Source organism: Bos taurus, chromosome 5 (genome assembly GCF_002263795.3).
Source record: "Bos taurus isolate L1 Dominette 01449 registration number 42190680 breed Hereford chromosome 5, ARS-UCD2.0, whole genome shotgun sequence".
Lineage (NCBI taxonomy): Eukaryota > Metazoa > Chordata > Mammalia > Artiodactyla > Bovidae > Bos > Bos taurus.
The window spans coordinates 44795767-44812233 of NC_037332.1; the positions used below are offsets into that span (position 1 = coordinate 44795767).

Consider the following 16467-nt stretch of genomic DNA (forward strand, 5'->3'; position numbering starts at 1 on the left):
AGATTGAAAACTTTGATAACAAATCCAGTAATCAGAAAGGTTACTGCTCCCCACTCTTAACAATGAAACCTGGGAGATAGGATGAGGGTGTTACCTTCCAGGCCAATATAAAGAGAAGAATGAAAAGGTGGAAGGGTTTCATGTTTAAAGTATGAAGCCTCAGTCCAGCATCTTAGGTAGAAGCAGTCTACTTCAAAATCAGCTACTTCTCTTCCACCTCGATTCCTTCTGAGGTCTCCAGTCTGTGTACAGGACCAGGTGTCAGGTGGAGCCTTTTCTAACCATGAGCGAAACGTGTACCCAAGGCTCAATGCTTTCTAGTTTTGAGGCACTGTCAGTGGTCAGAACATTTGGTAAGGTTCCTTCTAATGGGACTAGAGGGCTGTCTTCTTATGATGTTTCCAGAATACCTTAGTCACCAGACTCCAGACTGTGACCAATAGGATTCTTTGAATTGGGATCTGGGAAAGCCACTTCAGCTTGTCGATGACAAGCTTTAGCATAAGACTTACAGTAGCTGGTCATACTCAGAGAAGGCAATGGCAACCCACTCCAGTACTCTTGCCTGGAAAATCCCAGGGACGGGGGAGCCTGGTGGGCTGCCATATATGGGGTCGCACAGAGTCAGACAGGACTGAAGTGACTTAGCAGCAACAGCTGGTCATACTAGCATGAGGCAGCAAGGAGTCAGTAGAAAGTTGCATACTAATGGTCTACTGCTGACTATCACAGGTGGAGATATGAGTTTATGTTTTCCGGAGGGGTACTGCATACAGTTGGCAAAGTCCAGAGGTATTACCTTAGGCCAAAGAAGTCCAGTAGCTTTCTTTTGACCTTGCCTGATGATTAATTGTGCTAGAGACAGTATAATTCCAAAAAGTGCAAGGTTTTCATTAAGGTTCATATGATTTGTCCTGTGAATTGGGTACCTCAGTCACTGGAGGTAGTGGAAGTCTATCCCAGGTGGAAAATACATTTTCTAATAGTTTCTTTGCCACCATTAGGGCATCAGCCTTGTGCCAGAGGAAGGGTCCATTTTAAAAACACCCACATAATAACAATATATTGATCAACCATGCTAAGTGACAACTGAATAAAGGCCAGCCACAGATACTCATAGGGTCCAGAGGAAGGAGGTCTGAGACCTAGTTTTTTTCCAGGATTACGGACCTGACATGCCAAACGTTACTACTTTTGCAGTTTTATCGAAGTCTCCCCACCAATGTCTGTTCACAGATCGAGTTATCTCAAATACGCCGTGATGGGCAGTGGAAAGCAAAAGCTGAAAAATGGGATCTCCGAGGGGTCAGAATAAAACAAGTGGCCATCTTGGGTTTCCCATAGTCCTGACAGTTCATTTGACTTATAACCACTGTTTGCCCATCTTAATTTCTCTGATTCAGGAGCAGACTGTTGCCACATTACCAGGACTTCCGGAAGGCAGAAGTCTGGTCACAAGGGGTCATTCTGCAGAGGTGCAATGGACTTCATCCACAAGAGCCATAATCTTTATAGACTTCGTTGCTGCTGCCCTCACATGAAAGTCACGAGGACTTTCCCTTGATACTCACTTAGGTTCAGGCCTTTTAGTATTAGTCAGTTTTGAAGGCAGCAATTTCAGAAGAGAAGAAAATAGCCGTAAGAAGCTCATCTGCTTGTAGCCCACTGTGGATTGGGGTCCCAGAGGAGGTAGGAAAACTCTTTTGTTTCCATAACCTCCCCAGATCATGGATGACCCAAAGACATACCAGCTGTCAGTATAAATACTAACAGTGCGTCCTCAGATAGCTGCTGAGGTGCTCTGGTAAGGGCACCTGCTTATTGAGCGGATCCAGCACGTGAGAGGCTTTCTTTTTCAAGTGGTTCATGTTGGATAGTAATAGCATAACCAGCTTGGAAATTTCCATAGTCATTTCTACAGTATGTCCCACCAACAAACAGGATTAACTCAGGATTGGTTAAAGGGATGTCTTGTAAATCAGAACACAGTGTCACAAAAAGGGACACTGTTACTTTCTCACAGTCATGAGGCTCACCTTTGTAGGGTAGAAGAAGGGAAGTAGCAGGATTGAGAATATTGCAACATTTAACACAGTACACATTGCTCTATTTACAATGGATAACCAGCAAGGAACTTTGCTCAATGTTCTGAGGCAGCCTGGATGGGAGGGGAGTTTGGGTGAGAATGGATACATGTATTCCTATGGGCTGAGTCCCTTTGCTGTTCACCTGAAACTGTCACAACATTGCTAATCAGCTATACCCAATACAAAATAAAATCTGTTTGTTTGTTTTTTAAGAATGTTGCGACATTTAAGATGGCTATTAGGAAGTGAAAGAGGAAGAATCTCATAAGAGGTTAAACCTGCTTGCAGAGAAATGTGTCAATTTAGAGTTAAGACAACTCTGGACTGCAGTGAGGAGGCTGTTAAGTAAACATAATTTCCTAGGGTTAGGTCTGCTGAGGCTTCTACTAACTTCCAACAACAGGAAGGAATGACTGACTCAAGTGCGTTCTACAATATGTAGTTGGCCTGTGTTTATTACCATGTCTTTGCATGAGCATTTCCAGAGCCTAGTTCTCTCTTATGCACAAATAAGGTGAAATGTTTTTAATCATTAGGAAGCCCTAAGGCAGTGGTTCTTGCAGAGCTTGTTTTAGTCTTATAAAAGCCTGCCTGTGTTTATCTTCCCAAATAAGGGGTTCAAAGGCTGAAAGTTTAGTTAAGTTCCTAGAGTGGGGAAATTAATAGAGAAAAATTAGGAACCCATAGCCACAATAACCAACCAAGTTTGTTAATCCATGAAACTCTCGCTTATTTGTGTGTCTAGGAAATTCTTAAATTAGCTTAATCCTTTTTTGAGATAGCTGGATTTCTTCAGTGCTTAGGTTATGACCTGCTTAATGAGCAGTATCTAGAGAGAATTACAATTTTTCCTTAGTAACTTTATGTACCTTTCCAGCTAATCTTTTATGAATGCCTCTTTGGTAATTTAGCACAATAAAAGGTCATCTAATATTGTAAAAGAATTGATTTCCAGGGAACTGGAAGCTTACATCTTGGGGAGTAGGGAGAAATAAGAAGGCGCTTTGGTGAATCCCTGAGGCACAAGGTATATTACTGTCTAGGTATATTACTGATTGTGAACCCCAGTTCCCCTGACATAGAGTTCCCTCGCTGAGTTACTTTGTTCTATTTTTTTTCTTTTTTTAAAATGGAAGTGTAGTTAATTTACAATGTTGTATAAGTTTCAAGTGTACAACAAAAATGATTCAGTTATATATGTATGTGTATATATATCCATATCTATTCTTTTTCAGAGTCTTTGCCCTCTAGGCTATTACAAAATATTGATTATAGTTCCCTGTGATATACAGTAGGTCCTTGTTGGTTATCTATTTTGTGTACAGTATGTGTATATATTAATCCCAATCTCCTAATTTATCCCTCCCCCTCCCCTTTCCCCTTTGGTAACCATAAATTTGTTTTCTATTTCTGTGAGTCTATTTCTGATTTGTATGTAAGTTCATTTGTATCATTTTTTTTTATATTCCACATATAAGTGATATCATATTTGTCTTTCTCTGTCTGACTTACTTCACTTAATGTGATCATCTCTAGGTCCATCCGCGTTGCTGCAAATGACACTATTTCATTCCTTTTTATGGTGCTTTATTCCCTTTCTTGTCTTGCCTTTGTTTCCCTCAGAACTGGGGGGCATCAAAGAAAAGGGCGGGGGTTTAAAATGAGTAGGATACTTTCTAGGTACAAAAGCCGATTTCTGTCCCCTAGCTCTTGCTTGTAGAAAAAGGCTTTAGTCTACTAGGCCTTCCCTGAGATCCAACAAGCAGACTCAAGCAGTTGCTAATGAAGGAAGTGAGAGAAGGCAGAGACAAAGGAAACGCCGTTTAAACAAGTAATGATAGCCTAGGTAAGAGTTCAGTGATAAAACAGAGTCCTACCTAGTTCGCTTAAGGTATGCATATACTAATCAGATACATACCTTTGAGTTGCTCTGTAGAAACTAAGACCGTCACCCAGGTTAAGGATAGCGACTCATTGTGACCATAGCACATAGACCCCAGGCTGATTGGAACCATAAGTTTGATGATTAAGACTGTTACCACAGAGCAGTCCATGAAGAGTCAGAAGAAAGTCCATGAGCTGTAAACCCTCACCCCAAAAGTTGCCTTTAAAAAAACCCTCCCCTGAAAGCCATTGGGGAATTGAGTCTTTTGAGAATGAGCCACCTGTTCTCCTTGCAATAAATGTAATTTCCTTCATTATAATCTGTTGTTAGTAGCTTGGCTTTGCTTCTCATGAGCAAGAGGACCCAAGTTCAGTTTGGTAAGTTTTTCCCAGTAAAAGAAAATAGATTTTGGTTGTTGGGACCTAGGAATGCTGCAAAAGACTGAACAAAGGTCTACGACAGTGAACCGTTTTGAGTCTGGTAGGACTTAGGACACGGAGAAGGCAATGGCACCCCACTCCAGTGTTCTTGCCTGGAAGATCCCATGGATGGAGGAGCCTGGTGGGCTGCAGTCCATGGGGTCACGCAGAGTCAGACACGACTGAGTGACTTAGCAGCAGCAGCAGCAGCAGGACTTAGGACAAAAGGATGTTTGGGTATGAAACAACTGAGAAACTGGGAAAAACTATCTTGTTAATAGTGCTTAAATCCTAGACAAATCTCCATCCCCATCCATTAGTTTTCCTAACCAGTGAGATTTATGTGTTGTAGGGGCTGGTACAAGGAATCATTTGCTATTTTTTTTCCACTCTGAGAGATTTGTTGGCATATAAGAGTGGGGTTTAAAGTAGAAAGCGTAACTTCAATATTAACTAGAATTAAGCAAGGTTTCCCATTAATTTTAATAGGAAGCTGCTGGTAATAGTTTGCAGTTTGCTGGAGAATCTCTTGGAGTCCCATCAACTCTGGGAACAAGTCATATGGGGGCGCTCCCTTGGGAGCAGATATGGGGGCACTAAAGATGAAGAATTTGCATAGGACCTTGGAGCATAATCCTTTGTCTAGTGTCTCGGTTGATTTCAAATGAGACAAAGGTCCTTAGGCCAGCATTTTGATGGTGGACCCCTACAAGTGTGTAATATAAGAGGCTGAAGTATTATCTTAGATCTCTAGCCTTGTAGCTGTAATAACTGTAAGGCCAACAGCTTGGCAGATTTTTGTTTATGGTCTTGCTCTAAGATCCTTTCAAAATACTTAGCTATGGGACTTAACTGGTGGTCTAGTGGCTAAGACTCTATGCTCCCAGTGCAGGGGGCCTGGGTTCTATCCCTGGTCTGGGAACTAGATACCACGTACCTCAACTAAAGATCTCATGTACTACAACTAAGATCTGGCACAGTCAAATAAATAATTAATAAAAATAAATAAATATTTTAAAAAATTCTCAGCTATGATCATGAACTCAGTCAGACTGCCCCCCGCCCCATCCTATTTTCTGCCTTTTAAAAAAATCAGTCCGCTAATCTCAGGTGATAACCATTTACAAATAGGCAACTAGAGTGTGTTAGATGACCCTACTTATTAGGGAACCTGGAATGCCCCAGAAAGAGGGCTTCTACGTGAAGATTTTAGGGCTTCTAAAAATCTGCCACAGATCCACCTTTCTTTTGTTTGCATGACTGAATAATAGACCAATCAGTTCAGGCAAGAGAGACTCTAGGAATGGCTTATACAAGGTCAGTTGCTCTTTTGTGAACTTCTTATGGTCAAGGGTCTTGAATATCATTCTCAGGGTTTGCCATTTCGTTTCCTGCATTCATGATTTTGGGCTTCACCAGGTCCTATGAATACATGCACAAGCTGATAAAGTTCTGGCATCCTAGGATTGTAGGCCCCGATTATGAGTCTAAATTCATAAAAACAAAAACAAAAACAAAAACCTTCTGGGGATCCTCCATAGGTTTAGGAAATTTCTTAACTATGATCCTTAGTTCAGTCTTTGACCAAGGGGAGAAAGATACCTGAGGTGGTTTGTCTGCAACCTCAGGTATTTTTATCTTAAAAAATAACTGTTTAATAAAAGTATTTTTAGTTTAAAAAGTCACTGTTTAATAAAAGTATTTTTATTTTAAAAAGTGACTGTTTTATTAATAAAAGTATTTTTAGTTTAAAAAGTGACTGTTTTATTAATAAAAGTATTTTTAGTTTAAAAAGTGACTATTTAAAGTAATCCATTTAGTTCTGTTTAGCAGTCTCTTCAGAGTGGAAAGGCAGTTCAGACAGAAAATATATAAATTTTTAAAATATATTCTAAATAAATAAATCATAAATTGTGAGGCAATCATAAAACGTGAGGCAAAGGATAGAGGGGAGCAGTGTCATGTTAGTCCTGTTGTCTTTTATTTTAGGTACCTCTTTTATTTTTAATTTTTTGTTAACCTATTTTAACAAGTCTTTATATGAAGCTACTTTGGATCTTGAAGACTTTTGGAAGTTTCTATATCCCAATTCAAATAGGTATCCCATTCTGTTTAATTCAGGAAACTGTACTTTCAAATGCACTTCCTAAATGAATGATTTTATCTAATTGGAGCATTCCCCAAAATGGCCATTGTAATTCTAGATTGTTTTAATAATATTTTTCCTATTTTTGTGGATATTTACAGCTTCCAGGATTATAGCTCTTGGACATAAAATAAACAGGTGTGCTGGAAGGTAGCATGTTTGGTTCTTTAGAATTAAAGATCCAATCTCTTTTAGCTGTCTTTACCTATACAAGACAAACAAATATGTGCACTTTACCAAAGTTTGGCCAAGAAGAAGGGTCTGTGTGTACCACGAGCAATTCCCAACATGGAGCCTAGGACTGGAAGAAAGGATTGAATAAGCAGGCCTCAAATGAAAGTTGCAAACTGATTCCAAATAAATGAGGAATTGCAGCTGCTACCTGCAGTTCTCAGGAATCTGGGAACAGAATCAAGGGCTGGGAATTTCCAGTCAAATGGGCAATTATGGCTCAAACTACCAGGAGCTCTGATTGTAGAACTAGTGATTCTAGAAAAATAGGGAATGGGTTGAAAAGCCAGTTAGATTGGAGGCTCAACACAAAGAGAGAAACTTACCCACAGCTTTTGAAAGTGATGAGAAGGATAATGAACTCAGGTTCACGGGTACCATGGCTGCATTTCTTGTTGTCCCAAATGCCATCAGACATTCACTTCATATCCCACTGCTGTCACCAAATCTGTTCTAAAAACAAAACCTTTAAAATAAGTTTTAAAGATCTGATGGGCTTTGTTAAATATTCATGAATCAGGTAGCATCCCACCTACCAAGTAAAGGAGAGCTCCAAAGGGCTATGGGAAGGGAAAGAGTTTTAAAGGCAGGACAAGGAAGTCATAAACAGAAAAAAGAATTATTTCAGATTAGGTCCTCTTCCTTTTGGTAAAACAAAGTCTTAGTAGTTGAGTTAGCTCATCTTCCTTTAGGGGATAGAGAGGACTTTCCTGGTGGCTAAGATGGTAAAGAATCCGCCTGCAGTGCAAGAGACCCGTGTTTCATTCCTGGATTGGGAAGAACCCCTGGAGAAGGGAACAGCTACCTACTCCAGTATTTTTATTTTATTTTATTTGTTTGTTTGTTTTGACTATTGTGGGTCTTTGCTGCTGCTTGGGTTTTTCTCCAGCTGGAGTGAGCGGGAGCTACTCTTCATCGTACTACACAGGCTTCTCATTGCAGTGGCTTCTCCTGTTGCAGAGCACGGGCTCTAGGGCTCAAGGGCTTAGTTGGTGCAGCACATGGGCTCAGTAGTTGTGGTTCCTGGGCTGTAGAACACAGGCTCAGTGGTTGTGGCACACAGGCTTAGTTGCTCCGTGGCAAGTGGGATCTTCCCCAACGAGGAATCAAACTTCAGTCTCCTGCATTGGCAGGTAGATTCTTTACCACTGAGCCACCAGGGAAGCCCCCCTACTCCAGTATTCTTGCCTGGAGAATTCTGTGGACAGAGGAGCCTGGCAGACTATATACAGTCCATGGGGTTGCAAAGAGTCAGATAGGACTGAGTGACTAACACTTTCACTTTCATGAGAAAGATTACCTTATTGGTGCTAACCAGAGGATTCCTGATGGACTGGTTAAGACTACATTTCTGGGGGAAGTTGGAACTTCACTTAGATTAGTTATTAAGCTCTGGGTTAATGTGTGGCCTAGCATACGTGACTCTGTTTTGAGCCTGTGCTTTTCTTTTTAAAACATGAAAGCAGCCATAGACAATATGTAAACAAATGAATAAAGTTGTATTTTAATACAACTTTTTTATAGGCCCCCAAATTTAAATTTTGTATAATTTTCATGTGTCATAAAATACTATTCTTGTTTGGATTTTTATGTGTCATAAAATATCATTCTTCTTTGAATTCATTAATTATTTAGAAAGGGCTATACAGAAACAGGCAATTGGTTGGATTTGACCATTAGGCTCTTGTTTGCTGATGCCTGACTTAGTCACTTTCCCAAGGCCACACAGCTAAAAATGACGGACCCCAAGCATTAGATCCATGTGATGTGACTGTAATCTACACATTTAATGACATCTGCTTCTAATTTTGTAAAAATGTACTACTGTTGATGAATTGAGTTAGTAAGACTGAAAGGAAATATTTAGTTGAAATCAGCAAAAAGGACTACTGGATAGCCTTTCAGTGGAGTGCTGGAATCTCCAAGAATGTGACTGGGCTATTTTATAACTCTGTATGTTGTAGCAAAGCAATAGCTATGCAAATAATTCTTGACTAAAGGCAGGCAGCTAAATTCTATCTGGTGGAGGAGCAGTACTACCCTACTGTGAAAAAGTCAGTTCTGTACCCACTTTTAAATTCATTTCAATATTCCTTATCTATACGTATGTCTATCCTTTGTGCAAAGGATAAAGTGAGAGTCAGAATTTTGCCATTTTGAAATTATCCTTTTAACAGTTTTGAAGGTCTTCATGGGATGCCCAATGGATTCACCCAACAAAGCTGGCTGAAATTTGCTTACTCTCTGTTATTTTTAATTTTAATTGTATTTCTATGAATTTGTGTTTTGATTTGTTTATGGCCAATAAGTCTTTCCCTATTGGTAAGAGAAATGATTGGGAATTTGATTTATGGTCTAGTTAGTTATTTCTGAGAAGGAAATGGCAACCCACTCCAGTACTCTTGCCTAGAAAATCCCATGGACGGAGGAGCCTGGTGTCCATGGGGTCGCAAAGAGTCGGACATGACTGAGCGACTTCAGTTTCAGTAATTTCTGTAAAGGGATTATTGGATTATAGAGATGTACAGATATTTGTTCATTCTTTTTATGTCTAATTGACTATTTTGAGCTAAATCAAAAGTGAGAGAGATTGGAGATGCTACACTGCTGGCTATGGAGACAGGGTAAAGGGTGGCAAGCCAAGGAATACAGGTAGCCTCTAGAGCTTCCAGAATGAATGCACCCCCTTTATTTCACCTCTTTTCAGCCTTCATACCTCCAGAAAATAGTAAATTTATGTTATTTTAAGCCACTAAGTTTGTGGTAGTTTGTTACAACAGCAATAGGAAACTAATACAGATTCTTTAACAATATGTCCTCCTTTAACCAGGATATAATTGACAGGAGAAAGAAGAGTTGGGAGGAGCTGTTACAACAAAGAATCCATTGGAGGACCCTGAGAGTTCGAAATGTAGTGGCTCTTCATTGGCTGAGCTGTGATAATCTCTCATTGACTGAGCTTTTGCCAGGTAAGGAGAAATTATTCTTCCTCCTGCTGTGTTGTGAAACAGTAACTTTCTATTGAAGTTGCAAAGAATATATTTTCCTGTTGGGTCTGCAGTTACGGTCAATTGATAAGACATAAGAGCTCCCATTTCTGGACTCGCAAGTCCATTTTGTTTTGTTTTATTGAAGTTCCAACTCCATTTTAAATGAAGTTTCTGTTCATTAATTTTAACTCTGCCATCTGAAGCTTATCAGTCTCTCCTCTCCTCCTGGTTGACTTTTCCACTTTTTTCTGTTTACACATAGTGTCCTGACTGGACTGCCCACCAAGTTTGCTCTTTCTAGTCTAAGGATGACCTCAACACTGGTAGAGAGCAGAGATGATGCACGCACCTCGAGTGGAAGGAAGTCCTTCCTGAACCAGCGCTCCAGCTGTGCACATCCCAGAAGACGTCCTCCCCTAACTGGGCTCTTGTGACATAATAAGAAATATATATTTGGTCTTCCTCTCCAGTTTCTGGCACAGAGCTCCTAAAACTCTTGTAATTTCCTAAGTGATAAGAGGTGAAGGACCATCTTTTGTTATAGTATTTAGTTTTTGTCCCCGGTTCCTGAAATAGCTCTTAGAGCAATAAATGTGGAAGTAGTATATTTTGTTATTCACAACAAGCCCCTTCCTACCAGAAATAAGTTTACGTTAATGAACTGATTTTTTAAAATCTGCTAAGGACGGGAGCTTTTTGCCAGGGAAACTGACTGTGTGATTAGAGGATTGGAACTTTCAGCTCCACCTCCCCACCTCAAGGGAGGGGAGAGGGACTGGAGATTGAGTTAATCACTAATGGCCAATAGTTTAGTCAATCATGACTACCAAATGAAACCTCCAGAACAATCCTAATCAAACGGGTTTGAAGTGTCCAGGTGGTGAACACATTCACATGCTGGGAAGATGGCATGCCTGGAGAAGGCTTGGAAGCTCTCTGCTCCTTGCTGCGTACCTTGCCCTCTGCATCTCTTCTGCTTCACTGTTCCTGAGTTGTATGTTGTATCACTTTTTTATAGTTGATTTACAATTTTTTTTTTAGTTTCAGGTGTACAGTAAAGTGATTCAGTTACTTATATATATAAGAACCTTCAGATTCTTTTCCACTATAGTTAATTACAAGATATTGGATATAGTTGCCCGTGCTATACAGTAAGACCTTGTTGTTTATCTGAGTTGTATCTTTTATAATAAAGTGGTAAATGTGTTTCCATAAGTTCTATAAGCTGTTTTAGCAAATCATTGAACCTGAGGGAAGAGACGTGGAAAACTTCAGTTTGTTGCCAAGCAGGACAGGAGCTGCGGATGACCTGGGAACCTACTGCTTGGGATTGGCATCTGAAGTGGGGACAGTCTTCTGGGACTGAGCCCTTTACCCTATGAATTCTGATGCTAACTTCAGGCAGATAGCATCAGAATTATATTGAATTGGAACACATCCAGTTGGTATCTACAAAGAAATGGAGAAGAATTTGGTATGGAAAAGCCACTGGTTTTGATCTCATTAGTGTTGTGAGTAGAAACAGAAATGAAGCTTTACATTCAGCCCTTCTTCCCTCCCTCAATTCTACAAAATAGGACACTCCTTCAGAATTGTCATTTTCAGTCAGTTAAGTTCAGTTCAGTCATCAGTCGTATCTGACTCTGTGACCCCATGGACCGCAGCATGTCAGGCCTCCCTGTCCATCACCAACTCCCAGAGTTCACCAAAACTCATGTCTATTGAGTCAGTGATGCCACCTAACCATCTCATCCTCTGTCTTCTCCTCCTGCCTTCAGTCTTTCCCAGCATCAGGGTCTTTTCAAATGAGTCAGTTCTTTGCATCAGGTGGCTGAAGTATTGGAGTTTCAGCTTCAGTATCAGCCCTTCCAGTGAACACCCAGGACTGATCTCCTTTAGGATTGACTAGTTGGATCTCCAAGGGACACTCAGGAGTCTTCTCCAAAGCAGTTCAGAAGCATCAGTTCTTTGGTGTTCAGCTTTCTTTATAGTCCAACTCTCACATCCATACATGACCACTGGAAAAAACATAGCTTTGACTAGAAGGACCTTTGTTGGCAAAGTAATGTCTCTGCTTTTGAATATGCTATCTAGGTTGGTCATAACTTTCCTTGCAAGGAGTAAGCATCTTTTACTTTCATGGCTGCAGTCACCATCTGCAGTGATTTTGGAGCCTAAGAAAATAAAGTCTGTCACTGTTTCCGTTGTTTCCCAATCTATTTGCCATGAAGTGATGGGACCAGATGCCATGATCTTAGTTTTCTGAATGTTGAGCTTTAAGCCAACTTTTTCACTCTCCACTTTCACGTTCATCAAGAGGCTCTTTAGTTCTTCGCTTTCTGCCATAAGGGTGGTATCATCTGCAAATCTGAGGTTATTGATATTTCTCCTGGCAATCTTAATTCCAACTTGTGCTTCATCCAGCCCAGCATTTCTCATGATGTATTCTGCATAGAAGTTAAATAATCAGGCTGAAAATATCAGCCTTGACATACTCCTTTTCCTATTTGGAACCAGTTTGTTGTTCCATGTCCAGTTCTAACTGTTACTTCCTGACCTGCATACAGATTTATCAAGAGGCAGGTCAGGTGGTCTGGTACTCCCATCTCTTTCAGAATTTTCCAGTTTATTGCGATCCACACAGTCAAAGCCTTTGGCATAGTCAACAAAGCAGAAATAGATGTTTTTCTGGAACTCTCTTGCTTTTTTGATGATCCAGCAGATGTTGGCAATTTGATCTCTGGTTCCTCTGCCTTTTCTAAAACCAGCTTGAACATCTGGAAGTTCACGGTTCATGTATTGCTGAAGCCTGGCTTGGAGAATTTTGAGCATTACTTTGCTAGTGTGTGAGATGAGTGCAATTGTGCAGTAGTTTGAGCATTCTTTGGCATAGCCTTTCCTAGGGATTGGAATGAAGACTGACCTTTTCCAGTCCTGTGGCCACTGCTAAGTTTTCCAAATTTGCTGGCATATTGAGTGCAGCACTTTCACAGCATCATCTTTTAGGATTTGAAATAGCTAAACTGGAATTCCATCACCTCCACTAGCTTTGTTTGTAGTGATGCTTCCTAAGGCACACTTGACTTCACATTCCAGGATATCTGGCTCTAGATGAGTGATCACACCATCGTGATTATCTGGGTCATGAAGATTTTTTTTTTGTATAGTTCTTCTGTGTATTCTTGCCACCTAAAATGTTTTAGATTTGCATATAAAACAGAAACACTTCCTTATTATATATTGCTATGTTTTCTGGTCTCCATATAATATAGTTGGGGGGGAAGAGCTATTTTTATTTAAAAACAAAAAAGAAAAATTGATGAAATGGCAATCTCAGTTTTGTTAAAAAAAAAAAAAAGAGGAAAAAATGTGCGTCTGTGTATGTATAAGAAGATATTTATGGTGGTCACTGCCAACGATAGGATTACAACTGATTTTAATGATTCATTTGCCTTTTCATCATTTTCTAGCTTGTTACAAAAATAAAAAGGATACATCATACATAACATCCTCACATTTTTAATTTTTTCATGGTGCCTCAATAATCACCAAATTGTAAGAAATTATGAATGAGAAGCATGCAAGTCAGACTGACTTGTCCAGGGAACAGAAATGCTCAAATAATCCTAAAAACACTTATCAGAGCTACAAAAACAAAGCTAAAGAACTAAGGATCTGGACCCAAACCAGACCATGCAGCTGTATTCCCAGTAGGTTCCCATGACACAGAGATGGTACTGAGTAAATGTGCAAATATTCTGAGTCGGCTCTATCATGCAGAAGTTATCCTTTATCACACTGTACATGGATTTTGCTCTCTTTTTGCCTTCTAAACCATTTCCCTGCACCAATCTCTCTCTCTCAGGGTGACGTCCAGACAAGAGTATGAGAATCCTTAGTTGCCACACGAATGCCTCATTGGAATGAAGAACATGAGATTTCATTTGTGAGGAGGAACCCAAGAAGAGCGATCATTCTCTTCTAACAGCTTATAAAGATGTGAATAGAATTGTTTTTGTTTTCACTTCTTTCCTCAGGACTCTCTCAACAGTCCTAATAGGAGACTGTGGTAAGCAACACAGTCCCCGCTGTACGGGAACAGAATTTACTGCCCTATAATATGTCTCTCTGGCATATTAGTTGTTTTTTGTTTTGTTTTGTTTACTACAGCAAACACTTTTAATAAGAACACAAAATTTGCACAACAGGCATGTTCTGGGGAATGTAAACGAACTATCACAAGTAGTAATTCTGCTGGAAGAATAAAATAAGGCTCTCTCAGAGTACAAATGTACAGGAGGGAATGATTTAAAATAGGTTCATGATTTATAGTCACATTATACTGTGTTAAACACTGAAAACAAGCATATTAATTAAAAAGCCAGCTAAATGCCAATTGAACACATATACAAATGTTAGTCCACAAAGTTCATGTTAACAGTTTTAAGTACTTCATTTCAACACAAAAGAAATGAACAAGTGAAGGGATACATGTCAAAGTATTAATTTATGACAAAAATCTATGAAGTGAAAAGTGAAAGTGAAGTCGCTCAGTCGTGTCCGACTCTTCTCGACCCCATGGACTGCAGCCTACCAGGCTCCTCCATCCATGGGATTTTCCAGGCAAGAGTACTGGAGTGGGGTGCCATTGCCTTCTGCAACTAATTCACTAGTTTATTATGCAATAAAATAACAGAGGCTTCGAATAAGTTAAACTGGCTAGTAACAACTAATCAGTTTTCTTCAGTGAACACTGTTCTTCTACATAGGCAGGATAATTAATTCATGGATGGTCTTTCTGGTCTGTCTTCAACTATTCTTACACTACATAATGAAGTCTATGACAAAAATCAAGAGAACTTATATTGAAAAAGGATTACATTACTGATAAAACCACACAGAAGACAGACCACATAACACAAAACCAATGGTGCTGAGCTGTTTTAAGCTGGTTATTTTCTAAGAAACAGCAGACTTGGGAAGAGGTCTGAAAACCAAGAAGCAAAAGGAGTTGCTGTTTTGTAGGAAATATTTCCTGTAAGGAAAATCTTCATTTGCAGGCGTGTTTCCCTCTCTGTGCCTTGAAGAGGATGACCAAGTCTCTAGAAACATTTATCAATGGAGAAGGCAAAGACAAATCTGTATCAGAATCACCTTTGTCTACTGTGCTTTTCCTGATAGCCGCTCCTGACTGACTCTCCCTACCTCTAGCTTGTTTTGTCTTTAGCTGAGGATGGTATTTAAGGTGAGCGCTTTGGCCATTTGGGTGAGTTACTCAGTTTTTCTGTGTTTCTGTGGTGTATATGCTCCCCATGTGGCTCAGCTGGTAAAGAATCCACCTGCAATGCAGGAGACCTGGGTTCAGTCCCTGAATTGGTAAGATTCCCCGGAGAAGGGAAAGCCTACCCACTCCAGTATCCTGGCCTGGAGAATTCCATGGACTATACAGTCACAAAGAGCTGGACACGACTGAGCGACTTTCTCTTTGGCTTTCCCTGAGGACTCAGTTGAAGTCTCAAGTTACTGGGGCTTCCCAGGTGGCGCTAGCAGTAAAGAATCCACTTGCCAACACAGGAGACACAAGAGGTTTGATCCCTGAGTCAGAAAGATCCCCTGGATGAGGGCATGGCAATCCACTCCAGTATTTTTGCCTAGAGAATCCCATGAACAGAGGAACCTGGTAGGCTACAGTACATAGGGTCACAAAGAGTCGGACATGATTGAAGCGACTTAGCACACACACACACACACATATATATTATTAAATTTTGTTTCATTTTCTCCTGTTAATTTGTTTTATGTCAATTTTAGTTCTTAGACCAGAAAAATCTAGAAGAGTAGAGGAATATTTCTTCCTCCCAAGCAGTGATTCCTCTAGACTGATAACATGGCTCTCTCTGGCTGACTTAATTTCCCCCAGAGGCCTCCTTGACTCTTCCTTTGATCCTGTCCTGCAGAGACTTTCCTATCAAACTTCTAGACATGCCCCACTCCTGAGTCCTTAGATATTCAGGTGGAACCCCTGCTACATGCTAACTGATACACAGGCAGAGCAAAAACTATGCTATTTTAAAAGTCATATCTCTGTAATTAAGCCCTAGGCTCTTTAACTGTACCCCTAAGGAATGTGATTGTAAGACCCATGACTTCTTGAGTCATCCTCTCAGACACTTTATAATGTGTCAATTGTTTTTAAAAAAATATTTTGACACTTGTTAAAATATTAAGGAAGACTTTATGCAAGACTATTGCAATCAAGGTGTTGTAACAGGGGAAAACTATTCAGCTCACCTCCAAGTACAGCCAAGACAGCTGGGAATTTACAGCCCATGAGCTGAGTAAGAAATCAGTGGATGGAAAATTACTAGGAGGCAACATCAAGGGTAGGAAGATTCTAAATAAACTGACTTAGCAGGATTCTTACTACAACTGAGGTAGGTACGCTAAAGATAGGACATGCACCAAGGCCAACCCCTAGTTGAAAACAGGGCTCAGAGGAACCCAAGTTTGGTCAAGGAGAGAATCTTTGTCACAATATTTCCTGTTTTAAGATGTGGGTCCTAGAACTGAACGATGTAACACAGACATGATCTGATCAATGCAGGGTCTAGAGGGTTCTGTCCTTCCTTGGTGTGAATGCTAAATTTCTCCAATTTGTAAGGTTGATGTGAGATTGCTGGGTAGCCACAGAGCCCCCTTATATGGTTGG

The 16467-nt window shown here is 40.2% G+C and overlaps 1 long non-coding RNA gene across 1 annotated transcript; it reads left to right on the plus strand.

Annotated features, from left to right (window-relative positions):
* Positions 1–1571: 1571 nt before the first annotated feature.
* LOC104969823 (uncharacterized) lies at positions 1572–13734 on the plus strand. The gene is made up of 3 exons (XR_001500338.3): positions 1572–1689; positions 9599–9737; positions 13624–13734. It is a non-coding gene; the product is annotated as an uncharacterized lncRNA (long non-coding RNA).
* The last annotated feature ends 2733 nt before the right edge of the window (positions 13735–16467 follow it).